This window comes from Narcine bancroftii, chromosome 8, assembly GCF_036971445.1.
Source record: "Narcine bancroftii isolate sNarBan1 chromosome 8, sNarBan1.hap1, whole genome shotgun sequence".
Classification (NCBI taxonomy): domain Eukaryota; kingdom Metazoa; phylum Chordata; class Chondrichthyes; order Torpediniformes; family Narcinidae; genus Narcine; species Narcine bancroftii.
The window spans coordinates 94126286-94150910 of NC_091476.1; positions in this window are offsets into that span (position 1 = coordinate 94126286).

Consider the following 24625-nt stretch of genomic DNA (forward strand, 5'->3'; position numbering starts at 1 on the left):
TCCTTTAAAAAGGCTTTCAGTTGATGGTATGCAAATATTGTACCATGAGCCATTTGAACATTTGTTCAAATGTTAATAAATTATTTCCCAAAAAACAATTTTCTATTTTTTAATTCCTTTTCTCTCCCATTCTCTAAAGGAAAGGTTATCTATTGTAAAAGGGATTAGTTGATATTGCGTCAATAATAATTTTGGTAGTTGGCAATTTGTTTTTTTCCTTTCTAAATTAATCTTCTTCCATATATTGAATAAATAATGCAGTACTGGTGAGCTTTTATATTGCACCAGCTTTTCATCCCAATTATAAAGTATCTGTTCTGGTACCTTCTCCTCTATTTTATCTAGCTCTATCTTAGTCCAGTCTGGTTTTTCCCTTGTCTGATAAAAATCTGATAAATATCTTAATTGTGCAGCTCTAAAATAATTTTTAAAGTTTGGTAACTGCAAACCACCTTGGTTGTACCTCTCTGTTAATTTATCTAACACTATCCTCAGTCCACCCCCCCACTCCTTTCCATAAAAATTTCCTTATTATTCTCTTTAGTTCATTAAATAATTTCTCTGTTAAGGGAATTGGTAATGATTGAAATAAGTATTGTATCCTTGGGAAGACATTAATTTTAATGCAAATTACGCTCCCTATCAACGTTAGTGGTAATTCTTTCCAATGTTCTAAGTCTTCCTGCAATTTCTTTATTAATGGCTGATAATTTAATTTGTACAGGTGGCTTAAATTATTATCTAATCTAATACCTAGGTATCGGATTGCTTGTGTTTGCCATTTAAATGGTGTTTCTTTTTTAAATTCTGTATAATCCACATTACTCATTGGCATCACTTCACTTTTTGTTTGCGTAGATCTTGTTCCCTGATATTTCTCCATATTCCTTCAATTTCTTATGTAGTTCTTTTATTGATATCTCTGGTTCTGTTAAGTATACTATGATGTCATCTGCAAATAAACTGATTTTATACTCCTTCTTTATTTTTATCCCTTTTATTTTATTTTCTGTTCTTATCAGTTCTGCCAATGGTTCTATTGCTAAAACGAACAGTGAATGAGATAGTGGACATCCCTGCCTAGTTGACCTACTTAATTTAAATTGGTTAGATACATATCCATTTCTTGTCACCTTCACCAATGTTCCATTATATAAAGCTTTAATCCAATTAATATATTTTTCTGGTAGATTGAACCTCTGTAATACTTTGAATAAATAATTCCATTCTACCCTGTCAAAGGCTTTTTCTGTATCTAAAGCAACAGCCATTGTTGGCATCTTATTTCCTTGAACTGCATACATTAAATTAATAAATTTACAGACATTATCCGCTGTTCGTCTTTTCTTAATAAATCCAGTTTGATCTAGTTTTACTATTTTTGGTACACAGCCGGCCAATCTGTTTGCTAATAATTTTGCTATTATCTTATAATCTGAATTAAGTAGAGATATTGGTCTATATGATGCTGGTGTTAGTGGATCCTTCCCTGTCTTTGGTTTTACCGTAATTATTGCTGTCTTAAACTTGCTGGCAAGTTTTGTGTTTCTTCTATTTGGTTCATTACTTCCAGGAGAGGAAGAATTAATAAGTCTTTAAATGTTTTATAGAATTCTATTGAGAATCCATCCTCTCCAGGCATTTTATTGTTTGGCAGCTTTTTTAATATATCCTGTGCTTCCTCTATTTCAAATAGTTTTATCAGCTTGTTTTGCTCCTCTTATTGCAATTTCGGCAGTTCAATTTTAGCTAAAAACTCTTCTATTTTATCATATTTCCCCTTGTTCTCAGTTTGGTATAATTGTCCATAAAATTCCTTAAAGTTCTCATTAATCTCCATTGGATTATATGTAATTTGTTTGTCTTTTTTCCTTGATGCCAATACAATTCTTTTAGCTTGTTCTGTCTTAAGTTGCCAGGCTTATATTTTGTGCGTTTTTTCTCCTAGCTCATACTGCTTTTGCTTTACTTTCATTATGTTCTTCTCCACCTTATACGTTTGTAATGTTTTGGGTTTTTTTTGTCCGCCAATTCTCTTCTTTTTGTTATATCATCCCTTGTTGCTAGTTCTTTTTCTGTACTTACTATCTCCCTTTCCAACTGTTCTATTTCTTGATTGTAGTCCTTTTTCATCTTAGTTACATAACTTATTATCTGCCCTCTAATGAAGGCTTTCATTGCATACCATACTATAAATTTGTCTTTCACTGATTCCGTATTTATTTCAAAGTACATTTTAATTTGGAGCTCAATAAATTCTCTAAATTCCTATATTTTAAGTAGCATGGAGTTTAATCTCCAACTATATGTTCTTGGTGGGATGTCCTCCAGTTCTATTGCTAATAACAGGTGTGAGTGATCAGATAGCAATCTAGCTTTATATTCCGTTTTCCTAACTCCCCCTTGAATATGGGCCGACAACAAAAACATATCAATCCTTGAGTATGTTTTATGCCTACTCGAATAATATGAGTATTCCTTCTCCCTTGGGTGCTGCCTCCTCCATATATCCATAAGTTTCATTTTCTGCATTGATTTAACCATAAATTTGGCCACTTTATTCTTTTTGCTAGTCTTTCATCCAGTTTTATCCAACATTGGATCCAAATTAAGGTTAAAATCCCCTGTGAATCTACAATCTTCAAAAAAAATCTTGCATCTGATCCTTTTCATTTGGTGCATATATATTGATCAAATTCCAACATTCTGAATATATCTGACACTTTATCATTCCATACCTCCCTGCTGGATCTATTATTTCCTCCTCTATTTTGATTGGTACATTTTTATTTATTAATATAGCTACACCTCTGGCTTTTGAATTATATGATGCTGCCGCTACGTGCCCTACCCAGTCACTCCTTAATTTATTATGTTCCACTTCAGTTAGATGCATTTCCTGCTAAAATGCTATGTCTATTTTTTTCTTTTTTCAAGAAATTTAATAGTCTTTTTCATTTAATTTGGTTTGTATTCCATTAATATTTATAGTCATATCGTTTAACATGGCCACCAAGTTTCAATTTCTGTTTACACCTCATTTCCGCTTCCTCACCACCACCTCCCTTTTCCCTATTTTGATCTCTCAGTTTTCCCTTTTTGAACTCAATGCATGACAACACTTTTAAAACTTAAAATACTTCAACAACTCCCACATCTAAAATTCCCTTAACCCCAAATGCCCCCCCCCCCACCTCTGAGTTGCCCCTTGCTGGGCAACCACAACTCCCCTCACCATTTGGATTGCGAACCTGCTCGCAAGCATCAACTGATTTCGCAGTGACTGTTATTCTCTCCCAGAAAAGACTTCTATCTTCACATATAACAAAGCTCCCCCTCTTTTTCCCCTTACTTCCTTTCTTCCCTTTTCTTTCCCTTCTTTAGTTCTTACATATACATTATTTTTACATCTTTATATGTATTTTGTAATCGTCGTTCATTCTTATTACATCTCTTCATCTCTCCTTCTGTCCTGCAGGCGTTCTGCAAATTCTCGTGCTTCCTCTGGATTCGAGAACAGTCTGTTTTGCTCCCCCGGGATAAATATTTTAAGCACAGCTGGATATCTTAACATAAATTTATAACCTTTTTTCCATAGGATCAATTTTGCTGTATTAAACCCCTTCCTCTTCCTTAGGAGTTCAAAACTTATGTCTGGGTAAAAAAAATATTTTTTGACCCTTGTATTCCAATGGTTTATTTGTGTTCTCTAATTTTATTGCTTGCCCTCTCCAGCATATTTTCTCTTGTCGCGTATCTCAGAAATTTTACTAAAACGGATCTTGGTTTTTGTTGTGTCTGTGGTTTCGGGGCTAGTGTTCTGTGTTCCCTTTCTATTTCCATTCCTTCCTGTATTTCTGTCATTCCCAGGACCTTTGGGATCCATTCTTTTATAAATTCTTTCATATTTGTGCCTTCTTCATCTTCCTTTAGGCCCACTATCTTTATGTTGTTTCGCCTACTATAGTTTTCCATTATATCAACCTTCTGAACTAACAACTCTTGTGACTCTTTAACGTTTTTGTCACTTTCTTCCAATTTTCCTCTTAAATCATTCACTTCCATTTCTACAGCCATTTCTTGTTCTTCCACATTTTCTAATCTTTTCCCTATTTCTGTCATGACCAGCTCTATTCTACTCACTTTTTCTTCTGTACTTTTCATTTCACTAAATTCTAATGTCAACCATTCTTTTAATGCTCTCATTTGTTCTTGAATTAAAATAAAATCTATATACCGTCCATCTATTTTATTTATTTCTCTCTAGAGCTTGGTCTTCTTCCTCTTCTGTGTTTGCACCTGTGTTTGAGTCTCTTCCTTGTATCTGTGTCTCTTCTGACTTTCTTGTTGAGTTGCTTGTCTCACTTTGCTGGGCTTCTTGCTGTTGCTCCTCTTCTTCTGGGCTAGTTACCTGTTGGGCCTCCTGTTGCTGTTCTTCTTTCCTATCACTCCCTTTCCTGTCGCTTTCCTCTTCTTCCAGCTGAGAGCCCTGGAGCCGGGCATGCCTCAGCTGCTCGCTCCAGAGCTGGGCACCCTCCCATCGGTGTTCTCTTTTTCCTTAGTGAGCACACTGCGCATGCGCGACTCCTCGCTCATGCACAGTTGTGCACTTTTCTTTTGCTCAGAGAGCCATTTTTGCAGTCCAGCGGTTAGGAGGTCACAACTCTGTGGGGTCGTCAGCAACCTTGGGGAGCGGGCTCTTTTCTCCTTGATGGCTCCCCATTTCTTCATGCAGGCAAGGCCTTCTCCTTTCTCTTCCTGCATCTTTTCTTTTTTTTTCCATTGTTTTTACTTTTTCCTTCTTGGGTGCCATTTTCTTTCTTTTCTCCACAACTTCATCTTTTATTTGTTATGTTTTGTGTTTCTTGAACTTTGTATTTTCTTCACTTTATTTCTTCTTTTCTGGAGAGGGCTGGTATTCTCCTACCGGCCACTACTCCATCACGTGACTCGTCCCCTGTACCTCCTTCTTGATGTTAATCCTGTGAGCTGGATGGAAGAGGTCTTCCATCATTCTTTGTGGCTCACTTAAGCAACAATCATGTTAAATATCATCATTACAGGAATCGGAATCCCCAGCGATCTTCTCATTCATTTTGATGATCTTCTATATTGACATCTGGACTGATGCTTTGCAGCTGCTGAACCACCTAATGATGCAGCCAGACAAGACACTCATTTCTGCTCCTGTAAATGCGCTGGATGGGTCACGTCTCCAGAATGGAGGACCATCGCCTTCCCAAGATCGTGTTATATGGCGAGCTCTCCACTGGCCACCGTGACAGAGGTGCACCAAAGAAAAGGTACAAGGACTGCCTAAAGAAATCCCTTGGTGCCTGCCACATTGACCACCGCCAGTGGGCTGATAACGCCTCAAACCGTGCATCTTGGCGCCTCACAGTTCGGCGGGCAGCAACCTCCTTTGAAGAAGACCGCAGAGCCCACCTCACTGACAAAAGGCAAAGGAGGAAAAACCCAACACCCAACCCCAACCAACCAATTTTCCCTTGCAACCGCTGCAATCGTGTCTGCCTGTCCCGCATCGGACTTGTCAGCCACAAACGAGCCTGCAGCTGACGTGGACTTTTTACCCCCTCCATAAATCTTCGTCCGCGAAGCCAAGCCAAAGAAAGAAATAAAAAGTTGTCAAGATAGGTAGGGGAGCTTTGATCTCCTCAACCTCCCTAGGAAGTGCAGGCACTGTTATACCTTCTGAACTTAGAAGGATGTGTTGTGGGTTCAAGTTCAAGTTTATTTATCAACCGATTATACCAGTACCACCCAATGAAGAAGTGTTCTCTGGTCCTCGGTGCAAAATACTGCAAACAAACAGGCATGACCCACATACAAACAAGCGATGCATATACAAATATTAAAATAAAAAAGCATTAATGTCAAATAATAGAGTCATGGAGAGTTTGTATGAGCAGCTTTTCAGTCATTCAGCAGTCTCACTGCCTGTGGAAAGAAGCTGTTTCTCAGCCTGGTGGTTCTGGCTCTGATACTCCTGTATCTCTTTCTGAATAGATGTATGTGGTGTTACAAGCACTACACTGGCCTCACTCCTACCAGCCGACTGCAGGGAGCAACCACTGTACCTGCAGGTAGGAGACCTGGGAAGCTGGCCCCACTTGCCTGCTGTCAACCACCTTTTGGAGCAATTGGGCATGTGGAGCCAGGGGCTATAGAGATATGTGTGGAAGTTTAAGCTGATTAAAGCCTGGAGTATAGTCCTCTTGTTGTTTGTGCTTGTTTGTTCACACTGCAGAGTGCCACAGAGTAACTGGAAGAAGTTGCATGTGGGGTGGTGCGAGCCCTCTTTAGACAATGATCATGGTAGATCGTGTCAAGTAATGTGGGCGGGGGTGGGGGGGGAGGGACACTCCGATGATCATCTCTGCCACCCTTATGGTCCAATGGGTTGACCTCTGATCCAATGCTCTACAGCAACCATCCCACACTGTGATGCAGCTGGCCAGGACACTGTAGGTAGTGGTCATGTAGAATGTTGACAGGATGGTGGCTGGCAGTTTTTCCCACCTCAGTCTTCTCGGAAATTGCAATCTCTGTTGTGCCTTCCTGACAGGAGAGCTCACCCTGGATTTAATTTGATTCAATCTTCTGGACTAGTCTACTGTGCAGGGCCTTGTTAAAATCCATGCTTTAGTCCATTATTTTAACACCTGAATTTTACCAGATTAGATACAGATTTAAAAAAAAACTATGGCTGAATTCACATAATATTTTTTAATTAATGGAATGTACTTCAGCTTTGAATTTATTTCCCTTACCAACCATCACGTTTGCTACAAATTGTGATTAAAGATGGATAAATGAATTATTCCCAAGTGGAAAATATTGAAGGCAGCTGAAGTGGTTAAAAATGCTCTGAAGCCTTCACCTTTGGAGAAACCTACACCTTGAAAACTTCTACAGGTGAACCATGCAGAGCATTCTGGCTGGTATGGAGGTGCCAATGCCCAGGGCAGAAAAACATACTCCAGAAGGTTGTTAATTTGACCTGCGACATTATGAGCACCAGACTTCACTGAGGACATGTACAAGAGACCGTGTCTTAAGAAAGCAGTCTCTTTCTTCAAGGACCCCCACCACCCAGGCCACGCCCTCTTTACTCTGCTATCATGGGAAATAAAGTACGGGAGATTGAAGACAAGCACTCAGCAGCACAAGGTCAGCTTCTTACCTGCTGCCATCGGATTTTTGAATGCATCTCAGGCACTGCCTTACTTTGAATTTTCGGGCATTCTTTTACTTATTTTTTGTCAGGTGGTTTCTATGAACGTTTGCACTGTGACGCTGCTGTGAAACGACAAATTTTGTGACTTGTTCACGGCAATAAATTCTGATTCTGATTCTGAAACAGTTTGTAATTACAGGTTATTTTCTGCACCTCAAAAGATGAGAATTTTCCATATTTGCTACTGTCATTCAACTGACCAATGTTGAAGAAAACCATTTCTTTGAAGCTTCAATTCATTCATGCGTGAATTTTCCCTTTGCAGGCATTAAGATCTATTAATACTTTGGGACCAACCAAATCATTGCAAACTACATTAAACCTTTGATCTTCCAGCAAGAAGCTTTCAGATAGACATGTGATAATGCAGGGAATTGACTGGTAAGGATAATGTGCAGGCAGAAGAGATTTCGTATAGTTTTGTATCATGATCGGTGCAGTCAACATTAACTTGTGTACAATTTTTAATTTTAACATATAGCCTGGTAACCAGCCCACATGCATAGGCCGCCCAAATAGACAATTAGCCTCCAAAGCTTGGAAGGCTTGGAGCACTTGGAGGAAACCCACATATGATTGGCAGAATGTATAAGCTCCTTATAGATAATGCTGGATTTCAACCAATGTTACTGTTGCTGGAACGGCATTACACTAGCTGTCCCACCCATCTTTGAACCACTTTTCTCAGTGTATGTCTCTTTCCCTTGTGCCACACTGCACAGTGAACTCTATACATGGAATATAATAACATAATCTCAAAAATACCAATTATGTAATCAGATCAGCTCCAGGCCCAATACAAGGATGATCAATATGTTCACAATTTAGAATGAAAATAAATAAATGTGAATTGCAGTGGATTTTGTATTTTGGGCCCATATTTTGCTGTAGTGATAAGAGAGAAGTAAAAAAATTGCCACCATTAATTCATAGATATGAAGGCAGCCCAGGAATCATTTACAGATAACTCCACTGTTGTAAGCAGGGTCTCTAACAACGACAAAGCGGAGTACTGAGTAGAGATAGAGATGGTGTCAAGACAACAACCTCTCCCTCAATGACAGCAAGACCAAACTTCCAGAGGAGGAGCAAATCACACTCCCCCATCTACGTCAATGGTGCTGAGATGAACATAGTAGACAGCTTTAAGTTTCAAGGGGTACACATCCCCAGTGACCCGTTCTGATCCATCCATTTCAATGTGATGGGCAAAAAAGCACTCCATGGCTTCTATTTACTCAGATGCCTGAGAAATTTGTCATGTCAAGCCTTAACAACTTCCACATGGCCACCATGAAAATATCCCATCTGGGTGCTTCACTATGTAGTGACGGAACTGCTCCAGCCAAGATCACAAAAGTTGCAGAGGGTTATGAAGGAGAATCAGGCTGCGCAATCCATCCCACCCCTACCTTGAAAAAGTAGCCAACTATTAAAAAACTCATCCCACCCCAGCCATACTCTGTTCAGATCCCTGCCCCCTTCTATCAGGAAGATGATTCATGAGTATGAGTTTTGTTACCAGACACCTGAAAGAAACCAACTGATCTCTCTCTGAACTGACTTCTGTACCAGGACTTTCTTGTTGAACCATGAATGAGATGTCTACTAGTCTGTCCACAAAACAACATTTATCACTGCATTTTGATATATGTGAGCATAAAGTTGAACTTTATTTGGAATTTATATATTCAGATGAATACAGAAATTGCAATTAGTCTTCCCTCACTATCATTCAGGGCCCCCAAACAGACCTTCCAAATGAAGCAGCACTTTACTTGTGAGTTTGTGGGGTTCGTCTTCTGCATCCAGTGCTCCTGTTGTGGCCCTCTCTACAACATCGGAGAGACTGTACGCAGCCTGGGAGATGGTTTCATTGAGCTCCTTTGAAAGCTCAACCATAGCAACAGCAGGGATCTCCCAGTGGTCAACTATTCTATTCCATGTCTCACTCTCACGCTGTCATGTCTGTCCATGGCCTCATGCCCTGCCAAACTGGGGCCAACCACTAAACTGAAGGAGAAGCAACTAATATATTGTCTGAGCACTCAACTACCGGATGACATTAACATCAACTTCTCCATTTTTCTGTTAGGACACTCCCAGTCTTCCTCTCTTCATCACCGCTTCTTTCCTTTTCTCCAGCTCTCCACCCCCTTCCCTTTCCACTCAGAGAGCTCTCCCCTCTCCTTATCACCTCAGGTTTTTTCTCTTAAGCCCTCCAACCCATATCCATCTATGACCTGTGGCCTGTGTGCCTTTTCTCGTGCCTCTGCCCTCCCTTCCCCATTTTATTTGGGTGCCTGTCTGGTTTTTGATCATACCTTGATGAAGGGCTCAGGCCTGATTTGTTGGTTATGTTTCTTTATCTTTGCTACATGAAGAATGTTACATGTCTTTCTGAGTATCTCCAACATTTTTGTGTAAACTACAAATTCTTGTTTATAGCAGCCAGCAGAAGTAGCTGGGACTGGAACAGGACAAGTTGGCAAGCTCATTTGGAAGGCAACCTGGTCAAAGCCCTTGTGGTTCAGGCAAGAGGAGAAGACTGGCTGTCTAATATTTCACTTGGAAATAAAGGAAACAAAAAGGAACTCTGTGGTGACCTGAAAGTAAGAGGTGAACATCTGGAGAACCCTGTAGGGGCAAGTTTTGTCAGCAAGACACTGGAGTGGCTGATGGAAGTACATCAGTTGTGGATGTCCTGGAATAACAAATCTCTCTTTGAAAACTGACAAGAACCTTCCTGAGAGGTAACCATTTACCTTTCATGCACCAAGGCCTGGTGAACTTTGCAAATGTTAAATTCTGTGCACAGTATAAGAATTGCCTGCAACCAGTGAACTTGGAGGAATGAGAAGTGAGATTAGACTGTGAATCAAGAACTTTTCTGAACTTACACATTACATACATGTGCGCTTAGAATTAGAAGGAGGTTAAGGTTATGTTGATAGTGATAAGTTAAAGTGTGATTCTGTTTTCATGTTTAAAGAAAATTAAAAGCAACTTTGGTTTAAGTAACCCTTTATCTTGGTGAATATCTATTGCTGCTGGGTTTTGAGGTCCTCTGGGCTCGTAAAAAATATAAACACTGACTGTACAATTTAGACAGAGATAAAAAAAAACGGGTGCAGTGGAGCTCTGGCACCTCTGTGAAAAAAGGAAAAATTAACAAGCTGGGATTTTAACAGCATATTAAATACAGGCAGGGTCAATGTCATGGCCCTGACAACCTCCCCCCCGCTGCCCATTCCTGGATATACAAGGAAGCAGTTTTTTCCACGACCAGTACTCTCATCCTCTTTCCTTGTTCTACTGTTTGCTCTCAATTATACAACGACAAATACAACATCGCTGCCACCAACGACCGGTCTCGCGAGATCTCTTTGCCGCAGTTTATTTTGACACATTGGCCACCCCTGCAATAGGTGCTATTTAGTGTAGATACATCTGTGCCCCTCCCCCTCCCAGCTATGGTTAGTCTAACATACTTCTGTTAGATTAATTCTGACACTAACTCTAAATACAGGGGTTTTATGGAGGCAGTGTTGGGGTGGGCGATGGGGGAATGGGGATAAGGGTTGGTGGCTGGTGGGGGAGAAAAATATAGCTAATTACATTAGGATATTTGATTATTTTTGGTGATTTCTGGCTACTAAAATATTGTGAGTCATGTGGCATTTAATACTTCTTTCCTGATGGCATCATCAAGAGCAGAACATGTGCTAGATGGTGTGGATCCTTGATGATTCCTGCTGGCTTCAGATGGCATGTTCTCCATAGATTTTCTTGATGGCTGGGAGGGTTTTGCTTGTCATGTCCTGGGCTATGTCCACTACATTTTGGAGGGCTTTGTGCTCAGTGGTATTGGTGTCCCCTTACAAGACTATGATGCAGCCACCACACATCTATAGAAATTTGCCAAGGTTTCCAAAGGCATAACAAACCATGCAAATTCCTGAGGAATCAGAGGTGCTTACATGCTCTACTGGAGGGAACTTTGGCAGGAACTTCAAAAAATCTCTGTGAAACTTGAATGTCTACAGATGCTGTGGAAGTTGGAAATATGAATGTCCAGAGCAGACAGCAATATCTGCCTATCTTGAAAAAATTAGACCTAATCTCAGTTCTAAATGGCCACCCACTTATTTCGAGACAGTGTCTCTTTGGTCCAGTCCCACGAATCATTGGACACATTCTCATTGCATCCTTTGTGTCAAGTTTTGCAATAATTTTGCAAGCTTCAAGGAGATGACCACTCATCTTCCGACTTCCAGACAATACAGGTCCACTCTATGCAATTTCTAATAATTTGGCAAGCTTGTCATTTCCAGGAACCAGGGAGATTAGAAATACTGGAATCTGTAGCAAACAAAAAGCAAATGTTGGATGAATTCAAAACATCACCCAGCATTTATGGAGGAAAATGGGCAGTTAACATTTTGGTTCAAGACACATATATTACATACCAGAAAAAGGACTGCTGAATTCTCATGGATTGCAATTTATACTTTACCACCAGTTACGAACTAACAATCCTCTCAATTTTGTTAGTTACTAAAGAGACTTTGTTAGCACTAATGGCAAAATTCACCAGACAATGGTAAATTCAAAATAATAGTTTTTTTTATTAAACTATAATAACATAACATTTCTTACTTACATTCTACATTTAAACCCCCACTACAAATGTATGTGTGTGTGTGTGTTTAAAGTCCCAAATTCTGAAAAGTCAATTTTTAAAACTTGCACATCATTTTAGTCTTGCTTCAAGGTCTTAAATTTTAAGTTCAGAAATAACTATAAGGCACTTTTGAACATCATATCTTTAGATCTTTTTCAACTCATGATTCTCTTGATGAGCTATCTTTCATCGAGATATTCTTTAAACAGGAGTGACCTTTTTCTGGGCACAAATGACAAGAGAACTTACTTATTTAAAAGCCACTTATGTTGTATCTCCTGTGGATAGGATAATACAAGTCCTGTCATTCCAGGAGTTCAATTTTCTTCTTCTTCAGTTTTCCTCTTAAGAGTCATGGGAGTTTCCTTCCACAATGAGACTACACTCTTTATTTTCAAAAGAGGAGTCAGAAACTGGTTTCTCTTTTGAAGTGCACATTTTTCTCTATTGCCCTTTTATTAGTAACACATAACAACACCTTCTTTCTTTCTTTCTTTCTTGAGAAGAGAATAACACCACCTATTTTGGTTACTGTAATTCAACCCTGTCTTTCACAAGGTTCTAGTTCCTGTGTGTTTCACAGGGTTTTGATTTCTGAAATGATACCAAAATGTCTGACTTTGATAATATATTTCTGTCTTTGAAGTTCAAAATGTCTCGACACTTATGCACTCAAAAACATCTCTGTTGTCTTACTTACAGAATCAAAATAATTAAATTTGTTTTATGGTTTTCTCCTGGTTCCAGGCTGTCTGGAATTTACTAACAAAATGGCTTCTTGTATACTCAAACAAATAATTCCATGGTCCCACTTATCTCAAGAACCATCATATCTCTTCTCCTTGCAATGCAACATCAGACTCTTCGGCTTTCAAACTGGCTTCTGTGGTCAATAATTTTTAAAATGCAAATGCATTTGTTGATGCTGCAGCCAGCTACCAGCTGCAAAGAACCATGTGTGTTTTAAATGCTAATGTGTGTCTTTGTTTCCCTGACAACCCAAAACTAACTAATTAAACCATATCTAGACAAAATATGAGATAGACAACAGACTCGCCAAGGCAAATAGCGCCTTTGGAAGACTACACAAAAGAGTCTGGAAAAACAACCAACTGAAAAACCTCACAAAGATAAGCGTATACAGAGCTGTTGTCATACCCACACTCCTGTTCGGCTCTGAATCATGGGTCCTCTACCGGCATCACCTACGGCTCCTAGAACGCTTCCACCAGCATTGTCTCCGCTCCATCCTCAACATCCATTGGAGCGCTTACACCCCTAACGTCGAAGTACTCGAGATGGCAGAGGTCGACAGCATCGAGTCCACGCTGCTGAAGATCCAGCTGCGCTGGATGGGTCACGTCTCCAGAATGGAGGACCATCGCCTTCCCAAGATCGTGTTATATGGCGAGCTCTCCACTGGCCACCGTGACAGAGGTGCACCAAAGAAAAGGTACAAGGACTGCCTAAAGAAATCTCTTGGTGCCTGCCACATTGATCACCGCCAGTGGGCTGATAACGCCTCAAACCGTGCATCTTGGTGCCTCACAATTTGGCGGGCAGCAACCTCCTTTGAAGAAGACCGCAGAGCCCACCTCACTGACAAAAGGCAAAGGAGGAAAAACCCAACACCCAACCCCAACCAACCAATTTTCCCTTGCAACTGCTGCAATCGTGTCTGCCTGTCCCGCATCGGACTTGTCAGCCACAAACGAGCCTGCAGCTGACGTGGACTTTTTACCCCCTCCATAAATCTTCGTCCGCGAAGCCAAGCCAAAGAAAGAAGGAGACAAAATATAGTTTTATTATTAAACTGAGGACTAATATTAACACAGATCTATTACAACTAGAAGTTTGGGAACTATTATTATTGCACAATAATGTTATTGAGCAAATCAGCATTTTACAGAAAAAAATATCCCATGCATTGTAGAATGCCATGTTCCCTTCAAATTTTATTGGGTCTCGTTAATTTTAACCAATAGCCCTCCAAGGTAAGAATATTTTCCATCACATATACCCAAAAATAAGTGGATCTACATGATCAAATTTTATAATACACCTTTGGTACCAATGTCAGAAAGCAAGCATTTATGCTGTGACATTGTTCTGGAAAGACAAATGAAAAACATGCTTTCTTTTCAAGTACTAAATTGCTGGTTTGCTTTGGGATCCTTATGTATCTACTGAGAACAGTAGCATTTAATCACAACACTCCTGCAATAATCATTTTTTTTCATTGTTCTGCTTGACCCCTCGCTAAATCAATCTAAAAGTTACAAATGGAAATGGCTGCAGGCGAAGATTGTGTGACCAGACATGTATTGTCATCTCCCATATGGCTAAGATAATATTATCAATTTAATACTCATGTATTCTTTGTTCAGAAGAGTAGAATACATGCTTATGGTAGACAATTGTCTCTCTTACTTCCTTTAATATCACAAGACTCCAAAGTGTTAGACTCTCATAGATACCAATTTTGGATGCTCCATTATTGATGGCCCTGACTAAAGCTCTGGGAGTCCCTTCCACGACACCTCTGTCTTTCTCACTCCCTTTCTTAGATGTTCCATGAAATATTTCCCTTTCACCCAGCTTTTTGTCGCTTTGACATATAGTTTGCTAAAATGTCTGTGATTTGCTTTGGGATATTTTTTCCATAATGAAGGTAACAACACTTTTGTTCTCTCTCTCATTCAGAAGACCAAAAACAAAACATTCACAGCACATCCATGATCCTGATTTTTTTTTTATAGAATCCAAGGAACAGAATTCTTCTTGGGTAAGCATTTCTGAAGACTCACAACTCTCAGCTCAGTCCAAAATAGTTGACCTTTGAGATTGTGCCTTAATACTGGATTCTGCAAGCAGAGGAAACAGTTTCTTAGTATCTGCTTCATTTTGGAAACCATTTTGTCATAATGAAAATATCTTCCGTTCTTCTATGCTCCTGATGACTTTTCTTTGATTTCCTTGAGAAGCCTTTTCATCTCAGGACCAAATCTGCTGCACGTCCTCCATCAAAAGTGTATCCTTCCATAGGTCCAGATACAAAACCTGCTGCGATTTTGCCAAGCCTCACGGGCAATTCTATTGATAATAAGTCTAATGACAAATAATAAGGCTTCAAATCTTCAGTCGATGGATTCCTAGTGCACCATCCTGTGAGGCCTTGAGATTTACAAAATGAATGGGATACATAATAATCATCTGCCTAATGAAGCAGTAGTCTTCGGCGAGCAGGGGCTGAGGATGAGCTTGGTTCCAGTAAGGATAAGGTCTTTGAATTTAAATGAGGAAGTGTTAATGGAGACAGCAGCGAGGGCAGTTCAATGCTCCATTTGCAGGATCTGGGAAATCTGGGACAACACAATTATCCCTGATAACCACATGAAGCTGCATCTCCTGGGAGACTGAGTTAGGGAACTGGAGCTGGATGAACTCCAGATCATTTGTTAGGGAGAACCAACATAGAGAGGAGCTTCAGGGAGATAGTCAGCCCTAAAAGTCAGGAGACTGGTAACTATGTGAAAAAGAAGCACATCAAGGGTGGTGATCTCAGGATTGCTGTCTGTATCTAGTGCCAGAGAGGGTAGGAATAGGAAGTTGGGGGATAAGAATGTGCAGCTGAAGAGTTAGTGCAAGGGTTCAAATATATGGATTATTAGGACATTTTCAGGGAAAGGTCTGACCTGTACAAAAAGGATGGGCTGTACCTGAATTGGAAAGGGACCAGTATTCTGGTGGGCAGGTTTGATAGAATTGTTGGGGAAGGTTTAAATTAGTTTGACAGGGAGGTGAGAATCAGAATGTGAGTGCAGAGATGAGGGCAGAAGGTCTAGAGCATGATGCTATGTGTTCTAAGTTGGTGATGAAGGACAAGCAGGGGACAAAACATAAATGTAGCCAATTAGAAGGGTTGAATGGTGTCTATTTCCACACTAAGTGTATAAGGAATAAAGGGGATGAACTTAGAGAATGGATCAGTATGTGGAACTACAATGTTGTGGCCATTACGGAAACTTGGTTGGAGGAAGGACAGGATTGGCTGATGCAGGTGACAGGGTTTAGATGTTTTAAAAGGAATAGGATGGGAGGTAGAAGGGGGGAGTATGATTTTCGGTCAGGGATAGTATCACGGTGATCGAAAGGGAGGATGCTGCAGAGTCATTGAGTTGGGGTGGGTGGAAGTTAAAAATAGGAAAGGAGCAATCACTGTGCTCAGAGTAATCTACAGGCCCCCAAATAGCCCTTGGGACACCAAGGAGCAGATAAGCAGGCAGAATTTGGAATGGTGCAGGAACTACAGGGTTGCAGTTATGGGTGATTTCTACCTCTCTAATATTGATTGGCACCTCCTGACTGCAAGAAGGATGGATGGAGCTGAATTTGTCAGATGTGTTCAAGAAAGATTCCTGACACAGTATGTGGACCGGCCGATGAGAGGAGAGGCCATACTGGATCTGGTTCAGGGGAATGAATCTGGTCAGGTGGTGGACCTCTCAGTGGGGTAGCATTTTGGTGAGAGTGACCACAACTCCCTTAGCTTCAGCACAGCTATGGAAAAGGATTTAAAAAAAAACAGTCAAAGTGGCAAGGTGCTTAATTGGGGAGGGGCTAATTACGAAGGGATGAGACAGGAACTAGTAAGAGTAAATTGGAAACAGTTGTTCAAGGGTGAAAGCACAGGAACAATGTGTTGAAAATGTAGGGGCCATGTATTGGGTTCAGGATAGGTTTGTCCCATTGGGACAAAGAAACAACGGTAGAAAAAGGGAACCATGGCCGACAAAACAGGTCATGCAATTAGTCAAAAGGAAGGAGGAAGTATATATTAGATATAGGAAACAGGAAGGGCTCATGAGAAGTAATGGTAACTAGGAAGGATCTCAAGAAAGCAATTAGGAGAACTAGAAAGGGGCATAAGAAGCCTTGGTATGTCAGATTAAGAAGAACCCCAAGGCATATGTGAAGAACAGAAGGATGATGAGAATGAAGGTGGGGCCACTAAAGGATAAAGGAGGCAGAGCAGGTTGTGGAGGACCTAAATGAATACTTTGCTTCAGTATTTACAAGAGAAACGGACTTGATCAGGGTGAGATCAGAATAGAACCGGTTTGTGTGCTGGATAATGTTGAGATCAAGGAAGAGGAAGTGTTGGATCTTCTTAAGAAACATCAAGGGCCAGGTTGCTGTCAGAATTATAGACCAGTGAATCTTAATGTCAGTGGTGTGCAAATTATTTGGAGAAATTCAGTCAACTCAAGGATAGTTAAAATGGCTTTGTGAAGGAGAGATCATGCCTCATGAGCCTAATTATATTTTTGAAGAGGTAACAAAAGAAATGTATGAGGGTAGGGTGGTAGATGTTATCTACATGGATTTTAGTAAGACATTTAACAAGCTACCCCCCCCCCCCACCTCCCATGTGAGACTCATCCAGAAAACCATGAGACACGGGATCAGTGGAACCATGGCTCTGTGAATAAAAATTGGCCTGCAAGAAGAAAGCAAAGAGTAGTAGTGGAAGAAAATATTCTGCCTGGAGATCGATGAGTAGTTTAGTGTTACAAGGATCTGTTCTAGGACCCCTGCTCTTTACGATTTTTATAAATAACCTGGATGAAGAAAAAGAAGGATGGATCAATAAGTTTGCAGATGACACAAAGGCTGGAGGAGTTGTGGAGGTTGAACGGTATCTAAAGTTACAAGTGGATATAGACAGGATGCAGGGATGGGTGGAAAAACAGCAGATGGAGTTCAGTCCAGATAAGTGTGAGGTGATGGATTTTGGAAGGACAAACCAGAAGGCTGAATTCATGATTAATAGTTGGATACTTAAAAGTGTGGATAAACAGAGAGACCTTGGGGTTCAAATCCATACATCCCTCAAGGTCACCACACAGGTTGATAGGATAGTTAAGATGGCCCATAGGATGCTTGACTTCATTAATAAAGGGATGGAGTTCAGGAATAGAGAGATAAAGCTGGAACTCTACAAATCTCTGATAAGACCAGACTTAGAGTATTGTGTAGAGTTCTGGTCACCTCACATATTGGAGGAATGTGGAAGCTATGGAGAGGATGCAGTGGAGATTTTCGAGGATGTTACCTGGATTGGATAACAGTCTAATAAGGCAAAGTTAGCAGAGCTGGAGAGGGATGAGAGATATTATGTGAGATAGGGTGAAAAACTAGTTGGAGGGGGATGCATCCTGATATTAGAGATTATTCATTTTATTCTTCTAGGCATAAGACGTATTCCCATATAGATATGTTTTTAATCACCTTTCAACTTCAGACAAGAGTTCATAGTATTGAATATCAGGCGAGGATATTGTCTGACCATACAGTTTTACTGGAGGAGGAGCAAAATATAGGTTATAGATGGAGATTTAATTCAGCATTGCTGAAAAGGAATTTTTTTGTGACTTTATAAGAACAGATATTTTTTTTATGGACCTGAATGAACATTCTGTAACTATTAAGTTCATGGTACGGGATTCTTTGAAGGCTTATTTAAGAGGACGAATAATAAGTTATACGGCTAAGGTTAAAAAAGAATATATGATTGAAGTTAATTCTTTGGAAATGGAAATAACAAGAATGGAAAAAGAATTGAAAAATCGAGGGAATGATGAACAAAGGAAAAGATTGGATTTAAAGAAATACAATATAAACATATAGAGTAGAGAGGGATATAAGATGAACTTGACAAATGTATTACAAATTGGGAGATAGAGCACATAATGTTTTAGCATGGCATTTGAAAATGGAACTATTATCGAGAACAAAAAGATTCAGGTCATCTTCCTTATAAAACACAAGGTATTAATAATATGTTTATGAAATTTTATAAGCAATTATATAAATTGAAATCTTTGAAAGATGGGAACAGAATAGATGAATATTTGTCCAAAATTACTTTACCACAGTTAAGTATAGAAGAGAAGCCAGGAATAAGAAATCAATTTACAGAATTATATGATATATTGATGTCTTTACCAAACAATAAGGCTCCAGGGGAGGATGGTTTCTCTCTGGAGTTTTATAAAGAATTTAAAGCTTTATTAATTCAAATGTATGATCTTTGGGACTTACCTGATTTGTTTAAAATTGCATTAATGACAGTTATTCCAAAAAAGGGAGGACCCTTTGCTTTCACCTTCATATAGGCCAATTTCATTATTGAATACTGATTATTAATTTTTTTCCCACACTCATAGCTAATAGATTTGCTAAATGTTTACCTAAATTGATTAATATGGACCAAACAAGTTTTATTAAAAATAGAAAATCAGTGGATAATATTGTTAGATTTTTAAGTTCCATCAGTGGCTTTAGCTTTAGATGCAGAAAAAGTGTTTGATAGATTAAAATTGTTCTATTTATTTAAAGTGCTGAAGGTTTTTGGAATTCTGACTACATTTATAAATGAGATAAGACCATTATATAATTCTCCAAAGGCCAAAGTGATTACAAACAGACAAATGTCACATTGTTTTTGTTGGAAAGATCATCTAGACAAGGATGTCCATTATCTCCTTTTTTATTTTCATTAGCTATAGAACCCTTAGCTGAGGTGATTAGACATGATAATGAGATTGAGGGCATTAAGATACATGATAAAGAACACAAAACTAGTCTTTTTGCAGACAATATAATACTATATCTTACAAACCCTGAAAGCACATTAAAAAAAGTAAATGATCAGTTGGTGGAGTAAATATTGATAAATATTGATAAAAGTGAAGTGATGCCAATAATTGAGACAGACCATGTTCAAGTTAAGAAAAGGACAAAATATAAATGGCAGAAGGGTGCAATTAAATATTTAGGCATTGATGATGATAAGGATTTAAATAATTTATTTTAAGTTAAATCACATACCTTTATTGAAGAAATTTAAAGAAGATTTATTAAGATGGAAAGATTTGCCAATTTCTTTAATAGGAAGGATTAATTGTGTGAAGGTAAATATCTTTCCCATAATACAATACCATTTTCAATCTTTACCAATTTTTGTACCAATAATTTTTCAGGATTTAAATAAAAGTGTAAGAAGATTTATTTGGAGGGATAAAACACATTGGATGGCATGGGAAAAATTAACATAGAAATTTGATCAAGGGGGACTTCAACTGCCTAAATTTAAAAAAAATTATAAAGCAGATCAACTTAGATTTCTGTCTTCTTGATATCAGACCGATGAAAAGATTGCATGGGGTGCAAATTGAAATGAATAAAATAACAGAAAATAATTCTGAAATATAAATATAAATGGCATGAGGGATTATTAAAAGGAAAATAAGATCCACCAGTTTTGAAGCATAAACTTAAAGTATGGAACGGAGAACATGTAGAAAGAGGAATGAAGAATTATCAGTTGGCTAAAACGATATTAAATAAAAATCATTTAATTCCTTTTACAGTTAATAATCATTATTTTGATGTTTGGTATAATTGTGGAATAAAAAGTATAAGGGATATTTTTGGGATCCATTTTTTTGACTTTTGACCAATTGAAAGATAAGTATAATATACAATATGATACTTTTTTTCTTATTATCAACTTAAATAATATTTTAAAAGAAAATTAGGGAGGAATTTTAAATTAACAGAACAAAGTCCATTTGAATATCTAATAATGGATATGTTTATTAAAAGATTTATTACTAATATGTATATCGAATTGCAAGAGACTTTTCGGAAAAGGGATTTATTATCTCAATCCAGATGGGAAAAAAATATTTAAATATATAAATTCAAGAAGAAGTATGGTCAAAATTATGCTATGAAAAAGTAACTAATACAATTAATGTTAGATATCAAATGGTACAATTTAATTTTTTACTTCAATTATATTATACTCCATATAAATTATGTTAACTTCATTCAAATTGTCCTGTTCAATGTTTTAGATGCAATAAAGAAGTAGGATCTTTTCTGCATGCAGTCTGGAAATATGAAAAGATAGATAAGTTTTGGAAGGATATTAATATTTTATTGGGAATCATTTTGAAGACAAATTTTGAAGGATCCCAGAGTATTTATATTGGGAGATATTTCCCAATTGCAGTTAGATGTTTATCAAAAGAGTTTTTTTAAGTGTAGCAATAGCAATAGCAAAGAAATCTATAGCTGTAACATGGAAATCTGGTGATATTGTGGGGTTGAATAGATGGCATACGGAATTATTAAATTGAATACCATTAGAGAGAATAATGTATAATTTATGAAATCAATCAGACAAATTTGATAAGATTTGAAATCCCTACATGGATTTTATTGCAATGGCTTTGCCTGCAACATCCACCATGCTCCCATCCAACATGCCCTAATTGGTCATGATTAAAAATGGTTATGTAAATGGCAATTAATTAATTAATTAATTAGTTTATTAATTAAAACATATAAGTTTATTAGACAGGCTTTTCTCTTTCCTTTTTTTTTCCTACCTTTTTGGGGAAGGAGGGGGGTGGGTGAGGAGGAGAAAATATATAAACACTGTATTACTTTTGTGTCATATTTTTTTATTATTCATATGTTATGGATAAATACTATATATATCTTGACGCAAATGGAAAATAAAATCAAAGAAAAGACATAGGTCTTTCCCCCTTCTGACGAATGGAAACTTAGAGTAATGACAGGCTATTATTACATACAACCCTTGATTCTTGGTGAACAAGTCTGCTCCCATTGTATGCCATGCTGGAAATCATTTCCTCTTTTTGTTGTGTGTTTCTGTTGATCGTTTTGGATATCTTTTTCATCCGGATCCCATGATTAACAGAGAGCAACTGCAACTCCCGGCACCTACTCAGACCTAGAATTGCCGGTCTGTCTACATCTACCATGCAGAATGTACAGAGGATGTCCTTTCCCTTATGGCAACCATGGATCTTAGCTCTCCCTAGCGGCTTGATCATGGGTCTACCATAGTCCATTAATGTGACATTTGCTGTTTCCAATGCACCATCTTTTGGACATCCTTTTATTATGTTCTCTGGGAATAACTGGTAGTAGAGTCTGAGCGGAAGGACGTTGCTTTGTAATCCAGTATCCAACTTCACCTTAAGGTTAAATATCATAGACTTGTTCTGGACTCTCCTCTGTATTTGGATCCTTGTGTGAAACTCGCTTCCTTCCTTCATCTTACCCAACATTTCGTGAAGGTATGTGGATTCTATGTCCAGTATCTGGGTGATGTATTCCTCATTGTTGTTTCCTTTTATGTGGTGGATCTTCTTCTTGTCTATTTTCTTCACTGGTATTACTGTTTCCTTCATATCAGATTTGCACATCTTCACCCAATGGTAAGTTTTACCACAAGTTCTACATTCAGAACAGTATGTTGGGCAGTTGTTTCAGTCATTGATGGAGTGTTGTCTGCCGCACTTCCTGCAGGTCTTGGGGGTTTGCCCTTTTCTGATTGTGTTCTTTACAGCATCAACCCTTCCTTCTCTTTGCTGTGGGTGGGTCTGCATAGATAAGGAGAGCATCCTCATGGCTTTGAAGGCTCTGGCTGTGTCTATGGCTTTGACCAGCTTCAAGCTATTCTTCCTTATAAAAGACTTCTGCACTTTGGGATGGGCTCTCCCCCATATTAGTTGATCAACTAATTTTTCCTCTATAACCTTAAATCTCCATTTGCAGCAACAATTTTTAGTCTCATGAGGACAGTTTCATCAGACTCTTGCATTAAGTCTTGAAATTCATAGTGTTTAACTCTATGATTAAACCTGGGTTTAAGATGAGAAGCAAACTTTGCAAATATCTGTTCTGGATCATTTTTTTCCACCTCTGTAAGCTCCCGGCTATTAAATAAGTCAAGGCCTCACTCCCCGGTCTAGAGGAGTATATAAATGACCTTCACCTCCACTGTTGCATTTTTAAAATCACTTTTGATGCTAAATTGTATTTCTGCTGAAACGTTTTAAACAAGTCAACAACATCTTCAGCCTTCCCACCCATTATTGGGTGAACTGCTGTTGCTCCAGCCAATTAGGTGTGATTGAAACAGTAGTTTTCAAACTTTTTCTTTCCACTCACATACCACCTTAAGCAGTCCCTTACTAATCACAGAGCATTGATGACATAAGAAATACTTAAAGTGGAATGTGAGTGGAAAGAAAAAGGTTGAGAACCACTGATCTAGATCCACTGGGTAAGTAGGGTTGGGAAGAACATAGACATTTTAATTCAGATTAATGCAAGATGTTGCATTTTGGTCAGTCAATTAGGATAGGACATACACAATAAATGGTGGTCCTTAAAGAGTACTCGAGACCTTTTATCACTGGACTCTGTGGGAGGGGGGGCAACTTTATTGAAGTACTTAAAGAAATAATTGACATATTACATATATAATCATAGTATTTATCTGATGGTAAGGGAGTCTAAAACTAGAGTGTGTGGATTTAAAGTGAGAGGGCAAAGTTTTGTAAAGGACATGAGGGCAACATTTTCACATTTTCAGATAAGCATCTGGAACGAGGTGACAGAGGAAGTGCTAAAGTAGAGGTGGCAGGTACACTTACAATGTTTAAAAGTTATAAAGACATGGATATGAGTGGTTTAGAGGGATATGGGGAAAATGCAGGCAAGTAGTTCCAACTCAGGTAGACAATTGGGTTGGCACAGACAAGTGGGGCTGAAGTGCCTGTTTCTGTACTGCAACATTTTAATACTCTATTATTCTATCCAGAATCTTGGTCTAGTGATTATTTCTGCTTATCCGGTGATGTGTTAAGTAACATCCACTTGCACTGGCAAAGATTTCCTAACTCAACAATGGCAGCATTTTGGATAACTCACTATTTTATTTGTTTTATCAAATTGATTCTTATTTAATTTCCTTTCAGAATTACTATTCAGGTTGGACAGAGATCATGACCCTTTATTTTGTATTTTGCACAAAGCTGGCTATTTAAAAAATATATTTTTTATTAACAAAGCTGGCTATTTTAAATAAAAACAAAACATTATCAATGCTTTTTAAAAGAAATTTATTCCTATGTTCTGCTATAAACTGATCCATTATAAAGAAATATCTCCCTCAGCAACTTGCAGAGTAATTGCTGACAGGGATTGTAACAGTTGCAGAAATAACCTTCATCTGCATTGACAGACACTTTTTTACATCTATAAAAGACAAAATTTCATTTCTAATGCAATGAGAGATTGCTACTTTGATCCTCTGTGAATGCACTCATTCATTTTGATGTCTATCTTCATTATTTAAATGGAAATCTTGGAGTCGATGAGATTTAGAGCAGGTATGGGACATGTAATAAAATATGCCTCAAGCAGAACTGCCTTCTACCCCATTTTAATTACAGTAACAGAAGAGTAGGTAACACCGTAGGTTGCTGTTTTTCCCTCCAGGGCCTGGGCTCATCCTGACATCAAAATGATGGGATGAAAGTTTTACTTCAGTCAAATGCCTTTATGAATCTTAAGTGTGATAAAGTCCAGAAGAGTTCAGCACAGTTATTTGGATATAAAGGTATGCTCCATGAAATTACTGCTAATTGACATTAAGCAGCGCTCAGGAAAAGAGATGATGTTCAATCATTTTCAATAAGGGAAAGGACTTTGAATGACTTTAAAGATTTTATCCGTTGTGTGGGGACCTGTGTCTGTTTCATGCGACACTTAAATCATTTAAGAAAGAT